Source organism: Nipponia nippon, unplaced genomic scaffold (genome assembly GCF_047370975.1).
Source record: "Nipponia nippon isolate SJK-2023a ecotype South Korea unplaced genomic scaffold, ASM4737097v1 scaffold_5, whole genome shotgun sequence".
Taxonomy (NCBI): domain Eukaryota; kingdom Metazoa; phylum Chordata; class Aves; order Pelecaniformes; family Threskiornithidae; genus Nipponia; species Nipponia nippon.
Window position 1 is genome coordinate 38,871,145 of NW_028262369.1, and position 21,741 is coordinate 38,892,885.

General features: G+C 44.6%; 1 protein-coding gene across 1 annotated transcript in view; it reads right to left on the reverse strand.

Annotated features, from left to right (window-relative positions):
* Positions 1-16,341, reverse strand: part of ZNF644 (zinc finger protein 644) — an 85,282-nt gene extending 68,941 nt beyond the window's left edge. The window contains exons 1-2 of the mRNA XM_087731319.1: positions 16,200-16,341; positions 13,109-13,257 (exon numbers count right to left, since the gene is read on the reverse strand). The gene's annotated coding sequence lies outside the window, so the exon portion shown is untranslated. The remainder of the gene's footprint in view (positions 1-13,108; positions 13,258-16,199) is intronic.
* Positions 16,342-21,741: the final 5,400 nt, after the last annotated feature.

Consider the following 21,741-nt stretch of genomic DNA (forward strand, 5'->3'; position numbering starts at 1 on the left):
TAAAACCACTTGCCAAGCTGTTTGTACATTCTGCCGCAGGCAGTTTCTTGAAAAAGATGGAGACGTGAATGGAGACAGTCAGCGACTATTAGATGCTGATGATGGTGAGGGCAAGCAGGAGAACTGATGCTAGAGATTAAGGGCTGCATTTTGCTTTCAGTTATGTCTTGCATGTCTCAACATTTCACAGTATTTAAATGAATCTGTTACATAAGGCATTTCTCCTGTCTACGCTGCTCGGCAGCCATATTCTCCTTTCTGGTATGGATTGTCTTGGGAAACTTGCCAAGCTGTGACAGAGCAGTGCATAAAAGGAAATCATGCTCATAAGCTGGGGGTGGGGAGAGCTGCAGGTGAACAGATTCAGTACAGCAACATATATAGTCTCCTGTCTCAAAAACTCAGGGTTTAAATGAAATGAGAGCCAGAATACTTCTTTTAAAAAGTGCATAGAGTGCTACAGACCCCAAACCAACCCGTTCATTTGCTCCAGGGAGGCTGTGAGCACAGTGCAGTAGAGTTGCTCAACACTGCACTGGCTGCTGCTTTAGCAGATTGGAAGAACAAACAAGTATTTCCCCTTAAAACGCTACAAGTTTTGGAGCCCATTCCTGCCAGATGATGAACACCTCCTTTACACTTAGGAAGGATCTGGGCCTTTTAATTAACGACAGAGGGAAACAAGGGTGGACCCAGCTTCTTCTAGGAGTAAGCTATTACCTGCCTGCCAGGGCCTGCCCGAAAGGTCTGGCATTTCCTACAGAATTCAGTGAATGCACTCATTGTTAATATTCATTATTTTATTTATTAATAGCCAAGCTCTCAGGTAGTTGTTGGCTTTTCATCTCTAGACCTCAAAGTGCTTTACAAAGGAGATCATTATCAACAAAGGAACACAGACATCTACATTTGGGCTTTGGCACGTAAAGAGCATCTCAGTTCACGTGTAAAGTAGATTTGCCAGTTGCGCTTTACTCTGGCCACCTGCCCTGGAAACAATCTCCAAATCTTAAAATGATTGGGGGCAGGCAGGAGGATTTTCAGCTGAAGTTCAGTAACACAAACATCTACAGGGGATTAGGCAATCCTGCACAACGCTGCATCTGGCTGGAAGGTGTGGAGGTCAAGGAGACTCTCCACTTGAAGTCTACGACACTGGAGCAACCTCCAGGCGTCTCCAGATCAGACCGGGATTCATTACTACAAGGTACTGCTGTGAATTACAGCACTGAGCACTTTTAATTGCTCCATCCCTGAAGACAAGATTTACTGCCCTTTTGCCATCTTCAGTTGTTATAGTAAAAGACAGGTGAAGAAATGTGCTTGGGCTGATAAATTTTTTGGCAGTTTTGCACTGCACACAGACTAGGATTTTTCATCTTAATGACCTGCAGCTGAAACAGATGTTTTGCTTTAGTGTTTTAAAGCACTTCACAAAACTTAACACTAATTTATTCTTTCACAGTGCAGGAAAAAAAAGATGTTTGATATCGTTACTCACATAACAGAACAATGTGAAAAATGGAAACAGATGTTTCTCATTTAAGCATGAATAAGAAGGAAGTGAAAGAAAAAAGATGATGTAGTGGTGGTAATTAAGAGAAATATGATGGCTTGGTTAAGTCAAGACAATTTCTTATGGATCTCCAGTCAGTCCTGAAAGATCTTTCTAACAACTTGGTCCCTGATTCAGCAAGCACGTGGAAGTGCTTAACTCCAGCTGTGGAGGTTGTCTCACATGCTTCATTTATAATATTTTTAAAAGCTGTATAGCCAAATGAATGCTTTACAGTTAGGAGCTGAGGGATCAACGGCATTGTTCCTGTAGACAGTAAAGCACTGACTGTTTTCACAAACTACAGACATTTACATTTGAATATCAGAATAGAAATAAAGTCAAACTGAAAATACATTGTTTCCTGAAACACGAAGAAGTGCTTTCATTTTACTACAGCACAGACAGGGCATTGTGAGACCCAGAAGCAGCAACCAGGGACCCATTACGTGCTCCCCACTGAGAGCCCTGGCTTCCCCCCCGGGGTGCGGCACCTGGCAGGAGGGACCTGCTCCGCTTTCGCAACCTCCTCTCACCTCTCCCTACCCAGCAGAAGGAAAGGTCCGACTTCAGCTGCAGGGCCTTCCCCAGTAAAAAGCCTTCGGAAACTTCCAGTGACGCAGGTTTTACTGAAGGAAACTCAACCCTTTACCAATCCACCACTGAGAACAAAATTACTTGCTGGGGAGTGAACTGAACCTGGGGAAGGGATGTATGTAATGTGCCCTGATATTTCTGTGTCTGGTGGGATTTGGGTGTAGACCAAAGAACCCATCTTTCATTGTTGGTACTACTTTTTGTCTTAAGCCTGCCTTGGAAGGTGAAGGATCCAAGCAGGCCGGCGCAGACCATCAGGCTCAGACAAGATTGTTCCTCTTCTTCCTTCCTTCCCTCCCTCCAGAGTAAAGCCTAGGCTAGATGTGTCCCTGCTCCAGAGCCACCCCCTCAGCTTCCATGGGCCTCCAAGGTGCCCTAGAGCTCGCCTCTGTGGAAGGCAGGACCGCCCTACCCTGCCAATGCTCACAGCCAGGAAAGAGGTGCAGAGATTTTCCCCACCACAGGAGAATCCTCCTGGCCATTCCATCTCATCGAGCGCCTGCTCAGAAAGTTTTTGCTCTGTTACCCCTGAGAAAATGATGCTCTCTCCAGCCTCACCAAATTATTTTTGGTCCATCTGCACCAGCACGTTCTGCCCTTTCCAGGGCAACCTAACCCCAACTGGCAGAAGTGTAGCTACTGATGTTCCCAACAAGGAGGAAAGGCAAAAGAAATGTTCAGATTCCCCATGGATTACAGCACTGTTAAAAAAAAAAAAATCCCTTTGTTTCCAGACTGTACTAATCTATTAGGAACCATTGGGCAGAAATACAGAGCAGAGGAATTCTTAGAAGGAAAAACTGAAAACTAAGCTTCAAATCCTCTTGTTTGAGTTTTAAGGACAATACTTCAGTTCTAAGAAACTGTCACTTTCCACTCAGCATTTTTAATATGAAAATAACATTTCTGAAATTGTCACTGATTTCAGCATAGTTGCTGAGAGAGATTTGGCCCTGTATGCAGTCCACAGACCGTGCATGCAGAATTAATAATCTCGTTAACATTACTATATGCAAATGCTCCCAGGATGCAAAAAGAGATTTGTATTTCAGATTAATATTTTATGGGAATTTTGTGTGTACATGATAAATGAATAAATGGAGGGACACAAGGGGACATGCAGAACATGTGCATCATGTGTGAGAACTGCATTAATTCTTAAATGCTTGCAATGGCCACAAGGTGGTTAAGGAACAAAAAGATATATTATTGTAATTACAAAGGAGGAGAGAATAAGAGAAGAAAAATGAGAGATCAAGGGAGCCGTTTCATGTTACAGTTTCTCCAGCTGCAGAGCTGGCTTGAGAGGTTCTCCGCACCCTCCTGCCCCCATCCTTTCCACCCTATGCACCTTCCCCTGGCTGCAGATTACCATCCCTTTAATTCTGCCAATTCAACCATTTGCATGTTCAAGCTTTAAACCAGCTCTTAATTACAACATGGAATCACACCCTTAGTCTACTTGGTCTCTCATTCATTTTCAGCTGCTGTATAACAAGGGGCAATACCATATAAAAGCTCAGCACTAATACAGTGCTGCGGATACAAAAAAAGAGGCACATCAGGGAGACTGAGAACAGGCCTCAGAATTTGGGGGTTAAAAAGTAGAGTTACTTGGAAAAAAAGGTCACCGGTTGCCCACTGTTTCAGCTTCTGGGTCACCCCCTTCCCCACCTCTCCAGTTGTCCTTACTCCATTGAAGTTTTATTGCTACTCCAGAATGACATGAAGCTCTCTCACACTTTAACTGTAAAAAATGTAATATTGTATTTGTCCAAAAACCTACAGGAGTAAAAGAAGATCCCTGAGGGGATATTATTAACTGCCTGCTACTTATCATTGATGGTTATTCTCTGAGACAACTCTCCTGTTTAATCTTTATGCTCTCGACAATAACCCTTCTCTCTTTTCGATCAAGTGTTTAATTTTCTTGAAAGATTTTCTCCGACTTTAGTTATTATTGAAGGGGATTTTAATTTTACCCCAACTCTTTAATGGCTAAATCTTGCATATCCACTATTTCAAACAGGGGTATTTCAGTTACTCTAAGTAAATAGTTCAAGGATTTGGTCTTGATAGGTAGCTGGAAAATTTCAAATCAAAACAAAATTGAAATTGCAGTTTCTTTTCCACTTCAGAATAGAGTTTTTAGTCTCCCTGAGTGACCTGCCAGTGTACTGGAATAAGAAATGGATACTGCTAGACTGCTACAGAGCATACTCCCATGTCAGCAGAGTTTCATCAGTATGAGTGGCAGCCCTGTATGTGAAATCAGTTAGCTGGTTATTTCATCTGCAGCTGATCAAAGATAAACAAGACAAAAAAGACAAACAAAGGGAAGTGGTGATGTAGAATGTATTCTTACTTTCCTAGTCTCCACAGGCAATATTATTGCTAAATTTCCTCTAATTCTTTGTAGTAAAACTTTAAAGCATAACAGGAGAGAAAAATAAAGAAAAAAACAGTAGAGGTTCAGCAGAGAGCAAAGCCCAGAAGCCCCTGAAACCTGCTTGCTTTCCCTTCTCACAAGCATCCTCAGTCCTTCCACTTGTCACTGTATCTCCACGCCCTGTGGAACTCCAGATCATGGGTAAATATCTAATAATATAATAGTTACATTTAGGGCAGCCCATGGAGCAGGGAAAGATTGCACCACAGGACTGAGAGGTCTTTTTGGGAGGCTTGTTTTGTTTTGGCATACTGGGCACTCCCGTTTCCAACGACCTTGTTGTCCATGATAATTACAACAGTTTACAACAGTCTCCTGTTCCTGGAGCCAAGAAATTATTAGATTGGGCCCATGATTTTGCAACTCTAGTCTGTATTCCCAATATTGGCTTATTGTCTTTGCTTGCCCAATCTGAACGTGTGAGAGTGGAAGCAGAGATCCTTGGTCTGCTCCCTCCCGTGCAGCCGCTCTCCTTCCCTGGTTCCCAGGTTCAAAATGGGAGCTTGGCACATCTTTGTCATAGCCTGAAGCAAGACAGTCGTTCACTCATCTTCCTTGCCCCTTTTCCACAATAACCCATCCTCACAGCTGCCCTCCCTCCCAGCATGCAATTGCTCACAGGATGCAATCCGAGAGGTGCCAGGAGCTGCATTGGACACAGCTGCTCCATGATCAGGAATTCAGGTGAGGACAAGACTTGAGTGAAAAGTGAGCAGGGCCAAATGCCTAGTTAGCAGACACTGGAATATGCAGATCTAAATCTATACATCTGAGCCTTAAGTTTTCCCATCTGCAAAACCAATGTTGAAATACTTCCCTATTTCTCAAGAAAGTTACTAGGGTTAATAAATTAATGCTTACATAACAACATATTGTCAGAAAAATTTTTCCCTAAATCAACATATTTTCAAATATTTCAGTTGATGACAGAAATTAATTTCACAAACAGGTGCAACACAGACTACAAACAGTGACTAACAACCTCAAGATGATCCCCTTAAGATTAATCTAATATTACAAAATCTTCCAGAGTGGGTATTTATTTCCCCTGTTGCATTTCTGTTGAGGCAGTTGGACTCAGCAGCCCCATTTGCTTTCTCAGCATCTGATGCCAGAGTACACAAGCAGTACGGGTGGGAAGAACGCAGCGAGAGAGAGAGATGTAATCACCAAAGAAATGGAGCAACAGACTTAAAAAGAGCATGATTCTCACAGCAGGTCAGCTGAAGTGGCAGCTGTGCATTTCTGGGCTAGTACCAAGTGTCCACTACCACCTTACAAGAGCCTTGTGGCTTTAGATTTTATCCCTGTTGACTGAAATACATAAATATTTTCTAACAGTATCGTTGCTTTTCAGAAAGTACTGGTTCAGCCCCAGCACAGGACAAACTTTCTCCAATACTTCATTTTTCTAATCTCCAAGGCTCAAACAAGAGATGTGTGGAGAATCTTTGTGTGCTGCCCTTCACACTTGCATTCAAATCTTCCCTGCTTAATGAGCCATGGGCTGTTGCTCTGAAACAGAGGACATTAACAGTTCAGAAAAAATACACCCCTGCAGATTAATCACCTGGCTGCTTTGTGGGCCCAATTCCAATCAGCAGACAGTGTGAAAGCAGAATATCTCCATATACACTGCCTGACTGATAGGCGTATTAGCTGATCACTATGCTTTGCTTTGACAAGCATATAGCTTGAGTCTTATTTCGTGTTTATTTCAGATGAATACTGGAGGTCTCCAAATGTCACTATATTCACAGAAACTAACAACTGTGCAGCCATCACATGATTCTCTTAGCATTCCCTCCTTCTCTGTGCCAGTGAAATAATACCTATTTCATGCTTCTTGATTTTGAAACTGAATGTTTTATTGTTTTCTGAACAGCACTTAACTGCTAGGTATCACTTCTGAGTCCACCATGCAAAGACAAGGATCTCAATTCATCTTGAGAACTACACTTTGCTAGAAACTGGCCACTGACTGATGGTATTCCTGCTCCTTGGTAAACCGCTAACAGCTTTATTGTTACTTAGCCTGACCACTCCATTTTAGTACAGGAGGGATAATATGAAAAGGAAACAGGATTAAGCGTTGGCCAAAAGGATGGCAAACCCATCAAAAGCCCTTTGCCAAACCTTGAACATAGCATAGGCAGGACACAGCACTTAATTTTCCGGAAACACAGAGAAAGGAAACAGCCAAACAACCAGTTTTGCTGTCAGCACGATTTCCCCCATCCCACAGCAAAGTAAGCTCAGAAAAGACAAATGGGATACAGCATTAAACAGTTAAACAGACCCGAACTGCTCCAATTTATGTAATGACAATACCCTCCCATCACCATAACCCACCTCTTCACCCCTGCCCGCCCCAGCTCTCCATGGTTCGAGAGACTTTTTGAACAGAGTGATTCTAGCATAACATGAAGGAAATACCAGCTCTATCTTTTGATCATTTTTTATTCATCTCCTTTCTCTTGCTGGGTCAAACCTCAGTCCCACTGAACTCCTGATTTAGCCTATTAGCAGGGAACAGTGAACCCCCGTCCTCGTTTCTTTCCTTCACATATCTACTAGCTTGTTTCCCATGTTTCCATTTTTATAGCCCTTAGAGGCTACAGGAGTATGCTGCTTTGATTGCCTTTACCTTATCCTTCCTATAGGTCATGCAGGTCAGTGGCATACCTGGAATAAACTGGGACTGTTATTTCAACCATCAGTCAAGCTTCAGCTGGAAGGCAGAGTCCCGTTAGCAGGGAGATTGAAGCGCTGCAGAGCAAAGCAGAGGACAGTAGCGTCTTTGATGGCAACTGTGTGCTTCAGCTCCCACCTGTTAACAGGTATCCATGGGCACCGCTGTTCCCCTGGCTCCGTCTCCCTTTGATCGTGTTGTGTTGCTATTGGAGCATTTCAGTAAACAGGGCCCGGAGCTGGGTGTGTGTGACCCTGCGACCATGCACCACGGGGCAGATCCTCCACAGATTAAAAGTCAAAAAAAGTTGTGGTGTTTTCCTGAGCTGAGGATTTGGCCCTATATTCTTAATGTTCCTCTGCCACCAAGCAGGGCCTCAGCAGGCAAGACGCTGAGCAGCGTTCGATTAAGACCAGTGTGAATGGAGTACACACAGCACCACAGATTCCCCAGAAACAGTCCTTTACAAAGATCCACCTGGATGCTACAAACTGAGCCACGTGCAGAAACCCCATAAATACAACGGCGCTTCAAACTGGACGTCTTCGTAGACCTTCACAGCCTGTGCTGGGGTTGCAAGTCCTGGATTTGGGCACGTTAATTCATCACTTCTTCAAAGAGGCAAAAACATTGTTGAGAGGGATGCAAACATGTTTGCTTTATGATGACGCATAAAGATTCTGCCTGGAGTCTCCCAAACAAGCCTTCCCTTTCCTTTAGTGGCATGCGAACAGTGCACACTACATGCTTTAAATGGGATTCAAGTCACTTTTTTCATTGCTACTAGAGCAGGTACTGCTGGAGATAAAAGCAACTGTCTCAGAAGAGCAGGTATGACATCTGGTACATAGCACCAGAAATAAATCTTTAACTTCCTCTCATACCTGCCAAACCTGCTCCAAGGAAATAAACCTGGGAAATATTACAAATACACACTTCTCTCTGATTTCAAAGGAAGAACTGACCTATTTTTTCTTTGCCCGTTTTAAACATTTCCTGTGACAAGATCAGTTTGCTAAAACAATGGGCTATGTTTGGAATAACCACAATCATAAAAGAAAATTGCATGCATATGAAAAAGGCAAGTGGTCTGATGTTTGCATTGGAGGTAATTCACACTAATACCGCTATTTATAGTGCAGCAGCACCTTAGGGACCCAGTCATGCTCAGCACACCTACTTGGTAAGCACTATACAAACATGAAATCTGATAGCCTCTCCCCTGTAGTGCACTCGTACTTGTGATTTATGGAAACTGGTTGTGTAACGCCATATAATTTGGGAGCGGTCCCGTGTTAAATTATTTTCTCTGGCCGTATTTGTGTAGTAAGTATTTTCCATATCCTTTCAATAGCTGACCTGGCTTACAAGAAGACAAGAGATTCGTGTATTGGCGAAGATGACCTACTTAAATCAGGAACAATTGAAGACCCAGTTTCTATTTACAAGCTTGACTGAGGAACCACACACACACACAAAAAAATCAAACTGAAGAAGCCAGGAAATGTTTCTCAGTGCTACAATTCTGGTCATACGGGAGGGTCTATGGGGGGAATTGAAAAAGGAAGTGCTTGTGATTCATTATTAGCAATGTAAATAGGACACATTTGGAGGCTGTCACCATCCTGATCGCTCATCTGCTTTTATTAGTCCTCATTCTTTATTCTTATTGTCTTTGGTTTTCTGCGCTTGTCGTTAAAGTTAGTTATGTTATAGGCATCTGTTTAGCATATTCTATATGAAAATGCAAATGGAGATGAAAAACAGTAAAATAAATATATGCAGCTTCCATGTCATGTATATATTTGACTGTAGCATGTCAAATACAAAAGAATTGTTTATTACTTCGAAAGTCTGCTTGTTCATTATGTGCATTACTTTTTTACCAGCAGATGGCAGTTTACCATTATTTTAAATAGGTTCTTTTGTTAATATCAGATGTTTTAAAGTTCCGAGTGGTCGGTAAAAAGCCTTGAGCTCATTTCACGTTTAATTTTTAATTCAATTTCCTTCTGCATCATCCCCTCCAGAAAAAGGAATCAAGACTGAGCTATTTGTTTCAGCTTACAGCCCTGCTGTTGACCGAGGCTAAACATTATCTATATAGTTACCTGACAGCAAGTTCATCCAGCACCAGCGGGTATTATATCCAGCCTCAAACACTCACTGCTGCTACCAGCCCCCGAGGCACACTTTACACTCCCCAATCCCCAGTCTGTGCGTGGAGAATTGCACACAACATTATTAACACTAGTAGCAGGGGCAACACGAAGGATGTGACTCTGTACAAAGGGGACAGTGGTTTATTTACTGCTGTGTTGCTTGGACACCGTCTGAATTTTAGGTAACAAAGAGTTAAAACTACCATCCGGGCAACGCTGTGCTGCTTCCTGCACCGAAGCCAAGGAGGACCAAGGGCGCAGGCAGTCTGTGCCAGGAGATGCAGCCTGCAGGGTGCTTTCAGAAATCCTGCTGCTACCCAAGGCCATCCTTTAACCCAGTCAGAGGCGCAACTACGAAACCACCTCCCCTGGCCTAACGCAGGGCTGAGAACGAGAGCTTTCCTAGCGACAAACCCCAGCAGGGAGCACAAGCAAAATGAAGGGATGGGTCTGTCAGTCCAATGCTGCTTTAACGCCTGGGCACAGATTTACCCCACCCTGGGCATCACCTGACATGCGCAGCCCTCACAGGCACAGCAGTGCCATCCACATCCTAAAACCAGGCACCAGGGAGAGACTCGTGCACCAAGAGTCTCACTCTCCCCTGACCCTGTGGTGACATTGCTCAGCCCGTGTCAGCCCATCTTCCCTTCCTGCCCCAACAACCCCCTCCTTTGTGTCAATACCAGCATTCAGGCTGACCTGATGAGGCAACGCGGCAGCTCGCAGTTGGATTTGTTCCCTCATCCAACTCTGCCACCCACCACAGCACACAAATGCTCCTTTTGGCAGCATCAGCCACAGAGATTTTTGCTGGATTGAAGCAATCACGTGACCCCCGGCTTCTCGCAGGAGCAGCACCAAAATGGCAACAAAGAGCAGAACTCCTCTCACCTTGCGCCACAGGCACACCAGCTTGGCCTTTCACTGTGCGATGGTATTTCAGGCACACATCTGTTTCTGCCAGCTCTCCAGCTACTGAGCATGATGGTGGGTTGAAACAGACTGTACAGGGCGCAGGAAGGAGGAAAGGGTTTCCCTCACCTGCCCGCAGGCTGGGGACAGACTGGTTTTGTGGCTGGGCTGGGATTTTGTTCATTTGGGTTTTTGTTTTGCTTACATGGCAAACTGCCCTTTCCCTAGGGCTGCACAGGTCCTTTCAAGTCCTGCAACTTTTGAATTTGTGTTCCTTGTATTCTCACACTGAAGTGGCAAACAAGAGATCCAGAGACCATTTTGCATCTGTTAAAGAACTAAACAAAGCTAAACGTTCCAAAACAAAGAGTACTGACACACACCAGTCTGTAACCTATCTTGGGAATGCAGCGTTTTCTTTTACAAGCAGTCCCACATAGCCTCTTTTTAATGATCTGCAGAGAGACTGAGAAATTCACCAGTGGTATTAAATTAGAAGCTGAAAACAACAGAGAGAGCAGATGCGTTATACAAACGGGCAAAGAAAGATGAAAAACACGGCAAGGAGAAAGGAAATGTGACAGCATTTGGGAAAAACAGGAGAGTATTACAGTCTGGGGAACAGTAGGACACATGTATACACGGTATCAGGTGCAGATTGACCAGGGGAGATCAAAAATGTGCCAAGGGGAATAGTTCAGCAGTAGAGAGGAGAGACTGACTAACAGGTCTTTTCTCTCTAACGCTGAAGATTCCTGAAGATGTGGACACTGGTACCCATCCAGGTGAAGTCCTCATGAGCAGAGCTGTGCCTATAAAGTAACACTGATGCAGTTCCAACAGCCTTTTGTTGCAACAAATAGCAAATGGAAGTATTTATGAATCACATAATGACTTTTTAGCCTTTGATAGTTCCCAAACAATCACATAGCCAGAAAATACATGCTGATCAACTTCTCTTCCTTGCATGGGCAACTGCATAAGCAAAGCAGATGTCCAAGTGAACTTGACACCATCCTATCAACTTTTGTTTCCATCTGAGAAGTACTTTAAATAACATTCAAAGTAGGCTTAACATCAGTTATTACTCTGTTTGATTACTGCATTCCTAAGGTAATGGATTTCAAAATTGTATTTTCCAGTTGAAGATTAAAGAGCTACTTCTAGGCTTCCTACCTTCTTTAATAAAAGAAGATTCAATCTAGTCTCAAAAGTTGAACATTAATATAGAGGAGATTTGCTGTCATCTTACTAAGTGTTAGCAGCAATCATTTAGCATTCCCATTACTTTCCCACCCAAACCTCACCTACTTACGTTGAGAAGCAAACTGGATTTCTTATATCCACATGCCACCTTCATCTTGCAGATACTCGGGGATACCTACCACTGTTGGACCCCAGCTCTTCTGCTCCACAGAGTGAAAGCAGGTTTGTGCCTCCGGGCAGAAAGAGGGCAGCTTTTCACACCTGTGATGCACAGGTACCCCCCAACCTTCTGAGCAGCCTGCTCCCCCTCCAGGGAGGTTGCTGCGAACAGAGCAGAAGGCCACTGGCTCACTGCGTGGCCGATGTGCAAGTAGCATCTAGGCACACTTGATGCTGCGGTATATACTTGCCATTGGAAAGTAACACAGGTTCCTTCAGAGGGCAAGGCAAGAAGGGATTCTTTTAATTGTCAGATCATGCACATCGGCAAGCAGCAGAAGTCCATTTAGCTAGCCCTGCATTTCTTGCGTACACATTGCCACCTTCATATTGCAGACACAGAGCTCCAGCACTTGCCTATGACGACAGCATACATCCCCAGAAACAGGGGTGGAGGGAAGAAGGAAGAGAAGAGATGCACCTCTTGGCAAGGTGCAGAGCTGTACCCTCTCGATCTCACCTTGCAGTGCCAAGAACAGGTTAGCTCCTGGCTCTGCTGCTGGAGAAAACAGAGGGAAAATCCCACATCCTGATGAGAATCTGGAGCAAAACTATGCCCCGTGGATTTTGTCTGAGATACGGCATTGCCTAAATCAGGTCTAGTTGCCACATGATACAGGATAGAGAATCTCTTAATTCCCCCAGAATCTGCCCCAAAGGCTGAGCACTCTTAGCCGCTTCATAATCTTGTGTAAAAGTTAAATCAGCAGCAGGACTCAGCCTAGGTTTGCCACTCTATGAATGTGCACCGCACTGGGAGGAAGGAAGAGTTGCAATCTGAGCCTAAAAGCCAGGGTGTGCATTTCCTCCCCTCGCTTTATGCCAAAAGCAGAGCAGCAACCAGGTGACTTATCTGCTGTCAGCACCTTCTATTTTTCTAAGTTTCCTATCAGGGCACAGAGAAGCCATGATGTTGAAGAACTGCATTACCTCACTTTGCACCACATCTTCCACCTCCCTCTGTGACTTACCATGCCAAAAATCTTTGCCATTTGAGTGATGTGGAAAGCAGGAGATGAAGGCTCAAAACCTGCAATTTTGTCTAGAATATGCAGCAATTCTCTAATTAGAAATTAATATTTATGAGCTATGTTCCTCTACTATAATTTGTTCTGCCCCAAAGTATCACTACAGTGTCACTTAGAAGACAAGAAGGGTTGAGGTGAAGTCTCTTAACAGAGAAACACAGCAGAGTACCATGTGGGGAGCAGAAGCAGACTGGAGGCTGACAGTGCTTGGCTCTACAGAGACGCCGGCCTGCAGAACAGGGACAGAGGAGCCCACGGACAGGAGAGCTTCGAGACATTAAATACCTGGTGGCTGAGAGCTGGTGCAGCTGCAGCAACCAAGAAGGGTTTGTCTTCATCTGCTGAGCAGGGCTGTGGGCTCCTTCCCGGTGGAGGCGGACGTGGGTGGGTCACGTGCAGCCGTGTCCCTGGAGTCCAGCTTCCTGCAGCGTGCTCTGCAGAGGGCAGCAGCTCAGTCAGCGCAGGAACTGAAGCCAGCAAAAAAACCCCGCCTGTCTCACGATGCGTCTTACCATAAGGATGTCCCTGATCAACATCTCTGCCTGTTGGTTTCTGGGTTGAACTAAGTCCTAAAAAGGAGTGTCTCGAACCTGGCACCATGCAAGGGAGCTTCCAAATAACTGGATGCTTAAAAAAATTGCACTACAACGTGTGTAACAAAGCTGGGAATTAAACGTATGGCAGAAATTCAGGATTTGACTGTGTGTGTAAAGGAGGCCATGTCCCGTCAGAAGCCAGCCAATGATTAAAACCGGGAACAAAACAAGGCCTGAGCACCTACAGAATGGAGAATACCCTCAAACGAAGCAAACAGCCGAAACAAAACGAACCATTAGAGTCAAATCCCCTTTCACCTCCTCGCAGTATGCAAACACGTGAAGGCCAAACTTAGGCAGAACTGTTGGTTTTGTGGCAGGCTTCCTCTGACTAAGAACTTGTGTTTTTAGTCCAGCATCTGAGGAGATCTTTGGACAAGCTGCACACTGCTACATACTCTGCAGTTCTTCTGCTTGGCTGGAGTGTGGGACAAACACAAGACTAACTCTTAGCCAAGACTCATCTACTGTGGCAAATACAATGAATTAAGAATACACTCACTAGGTCAGTGGGTCCTATAAATTACAAGTGTTGCAAGGGTTACTGACAAAAGAAATTGCAGGATATACCGAGTTTCATTTACAGCTTGTATACTCAACGTAAGGATCCTTACCCAGGAGTGAATTTTGCTCAGTCAAACTCAAAGATTAAGTAAATGCAAATAGCCTACACTGAAAATGTGAAAAATAAACAAAATATCATTTAATTTAATTTGAGCGCCCAAGCAAGTCATTCGCAAGTCTGTTTAATGTTTAGGAAGAAAAAGCCTTAGTTCAGTCTCTACAAATGGTTTTAGTTACTTCTGTGACTTTCCATCTCTTGAGGATAATCTACTCCTAATAAGGACAATTGCTTAGATTTATTACCCCACTGAGGTCTTGTTAAAGATCTAACAAAAATCCTATTTAAATGAAAAGGACAATAGAATCTTTAAAGTCAGTGTAGAGTTTAATTAAAACCTGAAACAGAATCCATGTCTTTATGCATAAGAAAAGCAAAAACAGATTTCAAAGCTGTTAAAACTACATGTAATTGGCATAAACTATCCATTGAGCCAAAGTAAAAAAACAAAGTAGGCTATCATATGGAAATTGGAGTCTATTAATAAATAACAAACCTGATACATGCGCATAGCGCCATATTTTTGCATGCATTTTTTAATTTGCCTAATTTGCCAGGCATATCTTAGAGCAAACATGAGACACGCTAGCTGTTAAGTTGAACAAATCCAAAAGGGACAAAAAAAAGACTGATTGAAATCAATGCATTAACATGCACCACCATTTAAAAACGTTTCGTAACGTTCCCAAAGACAGCATGTAAACTGCAGCAGTCTCAGTGCAAAACTGCTGTAATCTGTGTTCCCATGTAGTCATTAGTCACACATGGGAGTATACAGTTCCTACAGTCATTTTTCATGCATGAATAGTTTAAAACCCAAAATCACTGACATAAACACACAAGGGGGACCTCCCTTTCGAAAGTTAACATCTTATGAACTCTGAAAGGGAATGGGAAGACAGATACCAGTCCACGTGCTGACACAGCTCTGCTGTAGGGAAGGGGGTGTGTGCAGCCCCCCTGCAACCGCAGGCGCACCCAAGCCTTCCCCAGGCTGAAAGTCACCACTGTCCACTCGGCCCCCAGCTGCAGAGCCAAATCCAGCAAGGTCAGGACAGGACAGAGCAGAACAACTTCTTCCCTTCCCACTTCTCCCTTCCCCCCACCAGCATGCAACAGGGGCCGCACATGTAGGGAAGGGAGGTCAGCCCAACAGCTGCTTTGGGCATGCAGTTTCCTTTTCAGGAGATAATAAATTCTGAGGGGAAAAAAAAAAAAACAACAACAAAAACCAAACAAACAAAAAAAACAACAAAAAACAAAAAACATAACCTATTTCTGTATTAAAGTAAAGGCACTTTTTTTTCCTCTGCTTTTTCACGATAAAGGATGATCGGCTGGCTGGGGGCAGGCAGACACACACAGATGGGCTCTGCACAGAGAGGAAACGCGCATGAAGCGAGTGTAACACAGCGGCTGGAAAAGGAGCTGACAAAATGGTGGCCCTCCCCTCCTGGCTGGCTCAGTTTGCACCCGATCGGTGAGAATGACAAAGCAGAACAGTCATCAGGGAACTCCAGCGCTGAGGTGGGTCACGCGACTCCCTCGTATGGAAAAATCCAGAGAGGATGGTATGTTAACCTTCCCCCTGCAGCATGGCAGTCCCTTGTTTAATCAATTTTGTTAGAACACATGGCAAGCCCACAGTAAGTGGCCATCTTGCTACTTAGGCTTTTCCCCATTTAAAATTACAGCTCTTGCCAGTGCTGTAGTATAGTCAGCACCTTTGCGTTTAAATTGCATTTTTGTACGAGTGACCCCTGGCACTATGTCTGACTCGGGCAGCAGTTGCTGAACATATCAGAAGGGCTAAAAGCCATCTCAAGCCAACAGCCACCTGCATTAACCGATTCCCAGCTTCCCTCTCACAGGCTTCTGTGACTGAATTGGTGGGATGGTGTCCTTTTCAGCATTTAGGCCTGCTAAAGTCCAGAAAAACACGCCGAAGGCCAGCTGCGTGCCCAGCCAGCAGGTCCCGCAGAGGCCTGGGAGGCAGCGGTGGCGGGCCAGGGCCCCTGCCCGTGAGCCTCTGCGGCACCCCTTCCCACCGACAGCTCCGCCGTCTCGTACTGCAGCGACTTGAGAGGTCTTTGGATAAACACAGTGAAATACACCACGGTTCGGTTACAACGTAAGCTTTGCAATACCTCAAACTCACCTTGCACCCGGTGCTACTAACACCAAGGTGGAGGGCACGGTTAACACGCGAGCGCCACCGGCTAACGCAACCCACCGGCGGGACCGAGCCAGGCGGCCCGCTGCGGGCCCAGGGCCCGCTGGCGGCCGGCGGGGAAGATGGCTGCCGCCCCGCGCCGGGCCCCGCCCGCCGAGCCCACCCGTCTCCATGGCGACGGCCGCCAGAAAGGCGGCGGGGGGGCGGGGGAGAAGGAAAGGGGGCGCGGCGCCAGCGGCCTGCGCCGGCCGCGGGGAGACCCAAGGCGGCGGGGAACCAACCCCGAAACGTGTCCCCGGGCCCGGCCCCCCGCAGCGAGGCCGGCGCCGGGGCGCGGTACCCGGGCGCAGGGAGCGGGTTGCCTGGCAGCGGCCTCGAACAGCCGTTTGTATGCAGGAAGGGAAGGGAGCGGCGCGGCGCGGCCCTGATAAATGGCGGCTCGTTTCCGCGTACGGTGTTGGCGGGGCAGATGGGCGATCCCTCAGTGCGCCTCAGGCCGGCGATTCTCAGCGTAATTACGAAGGGGAAATGCCCACTGTGAGGCCCGTGTGAAAGCCATATTAAAACACTTAGCATGCGGTGCATCCTGGGGGTTGTATTCCTCAATGACCTCTTTAAAGAAATATGTTCTGAAATCTCTTGTCAGAGTCTGTGGGAAGGCACAGATGTTTACAGATGTTAGCCAGGACTTGAAATTATATTACCGATTCCACTTGGTGGCAAAGAGCTCATTTCCCATTCCATCCGCATAGCGATGTAAATTTAATGCTCCTCTTTTTTTTTTTTTTTTTTTTTTTCCCCTGCTCTTTCACTAGAGATGCAAACCCCAGCACAGTTCCAAGGCGATGCAGAAGGCTGTGAAGCTGGGGTGAAATCTTGGAGCATCCCAAGCACTTTCAACCTCCTCTAAAGCTAACAAGCAGAACTACCTAAGTTATTACTAAGCTACAAATAAAAAATACAATTGAAAAGACATTAATATAGCTGCCAATGGCAATTCCAAGCAGGATTTAGGATCTCTGTTTTATTAATGTTATGTAGTTCACTCGTCATATTCATGAAGCAAAGGCTATTTTCCAATTTAAGGATGAGTGAAACAGAACTGTGAAAGATAACATCGTAGTCTGCTTTGGTCTTTGCGCGCGTGCACTTTTTTCTAGCAATAACAGCATTGCCAAGAGATAAGAGACATGCTTCTCAAGGGGGGGGGGGGGGCAATGGAGGTTACTCACAGAGTTGTTTTAACTAATTTCACACAACAACCCTACAGAACAACTGGATTGGCAGAACAGCGGGGTGGCACAGGGCAGGAGCAGAGCTCAGCAGCCAGCAGCATCAACAAGTTTTTCCACCAGAACACGCTTCACACAGAATTACATTCTCCGCGAGTACTTTCATTGCTGGTTAGGTTCCTGTGTCTTCACAAGCACGCTCCAGTCATACTAACTTCCAAAAACGTCTGGCCAGTCAGCATAACCTTGTCTAGCAGTAGACAACATGGCATCTCCACAAAGCTTGTCCATAGGAGAGACAGGGCAAAACACAGGCAATGAAGGTGAGGAATATCCCTAACTTCACATCTACATTGCTCCAGCAGCCTCGATGCTTCGTGTAAGCAAGAGATGATTTCTAAAGCGGTGCCTCTGAAGGAGGCAATGCTTTGTCCAGTATTTTTTTCCTCCTGTTTTTATCTTAGTTACGAGATTAATTGAATTAAAAGCGTTAGGCTAGATGCCCCACTCCCACGTTAAAAGTTGTGGGAGGAACTTTTTCATAAAAACACTTCTATGAGAGGCTTCCTTAGTAATCTTACCTTGTCGGGGGAATGGATTGCTGTCCTCGTCCCGGGGAAAGCTGCTCTGAGGAGGCGGACGCTGGACACGTCGCTGCTCTGTGTGCCTCCCCTGATCCAGAGCCCGGCGACTCTCCTTACAGGCCTGTATCATGATGTTTCCATGTCTGACACCAGCTCTTCCTATGGCTGCAGTCACAGGTTTTGCAGTGAATACTTAGGGAGCTCCGGCACCTGACACTGTCTCAGCCTAGCACTTCCAGAACACACGAAGGGGATGGAGGAACACAGATGAAGTACTTCCTTCTGTGCATCATCCCACCCCAGGAAAGGAAACAGTTTCTCACAGGGCTTCAAGTAATTAAAAGGTGTGGCCTACAATTAACTGGGCCCACAAATACAAACATTTTGACAATTACCTCAATGGATAGGTAAATGTTTCAGTGCTAACACCTGAAACCTTGAAATTGGATGACACATTTTACAATCAGCCTCAGAGTGACAAACAACCCAAAGAAGAATATACAGCTACTTTAGAAAGCGTTAACGCAGATTAAATTCAGTCAATAGCAGAAGTCAGAGTTACTCTCAAACTCTGCTGGTCCTCAGATCTGCTCTTCCAGAAGAAAAGCACTTTAAGAACGTGACAGATGCTTCGCTTTTGAGCACCCTCCAGCAGACCTCAGTAGAGCTCATATATACCTGAGTGAGCAGGAATTCACTCAAGGGAGTGAACAGGCCTGTCCCACATCAGTTACAACTTGGCCACCTGCAGGACCAGCACCCAATTATTGCTGTAAAGCTAAAACCAACCAGACAAAACCAGAAAAAGGCAAGGTTTAAGAGTAGTTAGCTCTTTTTGATCCTATCCGCAGGGACCCTGAATTAGCAATTGTCTCTAGGTAGAAGCTTTTCCTTCTGATAAGCACACCCACAGAATCCAGACTTCTAAGAGCAGATGTTATTAGATTGTCAGGACAGAATTATTCTTTAAAGCATGAGAAGTCTGATCTGTTGGAGAGCTAGATTAAATAGAAAAGCTTGAAAATTAATCTCCCCGTTGTGTCACTGCAGGATAAATCTTTCTTTCCAGTCTTACTTCCAATCTGAAAATTTCCAAGTGGTTCACAGAGCACCACAGACACCACTCAGCCTGGGGTAGGGAATTCTCCTTTCTCCTGTCACTTCTAAAGCTTGGCTCTGTCCCACAAGCAAAATCCCAGCTCTTCCATGACTCTGCCTACAAGATCTTGGGTCACTGAATTTCCCTTCTCTACCCCACCTGGGAGTGCCAGGTGTCCCCACCCCTGAGCACTGCTCAGTTCCCCTCCGAGTAGGAGACATCTGCCTCTTCCCCCAGTCACCCAGAACCCAGGAGGTAAACAGGCGCCCTCCTTGCGGCCTTTTTCATGCCCTGCGAAACTCCCAGCAAGAGAGTCCCAGCAGTCCTTCGCAGCGAACTAAATGTTCATCACAGACACAAGCAGGGAAAATCCAGGACAGTGATTAACATGAGGAACAACTGAAGAGGGACTTGGGTTTTTCTTTGAGACAATCCTTTTGTTTACACAGACTGTAGAAAAGTCAAGTTTTCTTAAGCACAGTTGTTTCTAAAAAGCAGGAGGTATTTTCTTTGCTCAAAATAGAAAAGGGACACTCAACTGCACTAAACATAAACATTTTATTAGGCAAGCTTCTTCCACTGTCACTATCACTAGTCCTACCATACTGTCACCTTCCCGCCCTGTTACCTACTAATGCTGCACTTCGTATGGATGTACATGCAGATACACCCATCTACTACAACAAAACGCAACAAAGCCTCTGCCCAACTTTGGATCAGTTTATGACAGTGAAGCCACATGGTACACTAGGAACTACCTATAAAAGTATTCTCAAGAAAGTACAATTAAATAAACCACCAAAACTAGAAAAAAATTTACAGCAGGTTTTGTAAGAGCGTTCAGAACTTAAAGTAATACCTCGTTTCTTTTCAGGTTACCATTTGTTTTGCGCTACATTTAAATACTGAAGAATGCTGGCAGGAAAAATGTTCATGTTGCTATTGTTCCAGGGTTTCTCTAGGCACCATGAGACAGTTATTAGCCAGCAAAACTTCTGCAGAGGTAGGCTCTGGTGATAGAATGCATTTAAAAATGATGGCCAGATGGTGGCACAGTAAACGCCCTTCTTTTGAAGAGCTGTACATGTCTATTAGAAATATTCTTTGTTCCATATGCATATCACAGAGGATTAGACACATACATTCCTCACACAGAACCACCACCTCCCAAAACACATGTCAGCAGAGTATTTACTACCAAATCCAGGAGGAGTTTGTGATTCTAACATTGTCCCCATTAATGAGAAAAATGTCACTATACAAAAGCTCTTTTTTTTTTCCTCCTTCTTATCAAATCCTTCAAACAGCTGATAACTAGCTTTTATAGATTGGAGAGTCAGATAGAATTCTGAATCTATTATTTTACTAAAACCCCAGGGGTCAACTTATCACCTGAAAACCATTTTACATGGACAATTTGACTTTCATGTGGAGTGTCAGAACATACCCTAGATGGAAATCTAAAATAAATTATATGGAATACTGCCTTCTTTATGCTGAAATTTATCAGCCCCACACTACAATAATTTTGAAAATTGTATCCCTTAAGCTACAGTGCTGAGATATTATTAACTGCTTGACTGAAAGAGCAGTTCTGATTGGCTGCTATAAAGTCTATGGACAGAGACTAATTTCTGTTGAAGCACATCCTTATCCAAAGCTGTTTTCCACCATTCCAAGATGCCAACTTTATTTTCTTCCAGAACGCACTGCCCATGTTATTACCGTCATCCTCAGTATGTGCTGTCATTTTGGTAAATCTGTTCCAGAAGCTAAGAATGCATCTAAGCTTCTGCTAATATGGTTGCCTGAGACAATCACACCCAAGAGAGGGGGAGGGAGAGAGCGCCACTTGTACCTCTTATCTTCCTAATACAGGTTATTTTCCTCACTAAGCAAGCCTCCTGTCTCTGAAATGCATCTCTGTGATATATCACAAGATAAGCAAGTCTATTTGATTGCCCACACTTTCTTAATCACTTCTACTGCCATACTTTTGAAATAAAATTATTTGATAATGTGTTGATGCTTTGGTGAAGGCTCCTTTTACATCTATCAGTACAATTTTTAGAAACCACCCAACTGACCTCAGAGCCTAAAATCTTTATAATTGAGGAGATACTGAAAATGTTAATTATCCAGCTGCTGGGTAACTATTCTTTGAGCAGAAATTCCCAACTAGGCAGAAAAACCTCCTCTAGGCATAACACATAAGACACAAGAATGGAGCCCTGAGATAAAAGAAATTTATTTCCTGCACCCAGTAACCTAAGAAGTCTGGACTACAACAGCTAAAATATTACACCACAACCAGAAAAAAATAAATTGGAATCCTAGTAATTAACTCCACTGCCTCATTTTCATTGAGATAAATTAATAGCCTTTATAAATCAAAAGAAATGGCTAAAAAGGAAGTTCTGACCTGCACATCCAAGTTTCTAGACAGCATTACTTTAACTTTTTCTTCACTAAACAGTGTCAAGCCTCTCTCTTCAAGAGGCATTCAGACTAATGACAATTCACTGTGGCCAGTCAATCCCTCCGAGTAGACAACCTGCTGCTTCTGGCAACAGCATTCAGCTCAGTAAGGCCTTTGCCAAGCAGGGATTTGA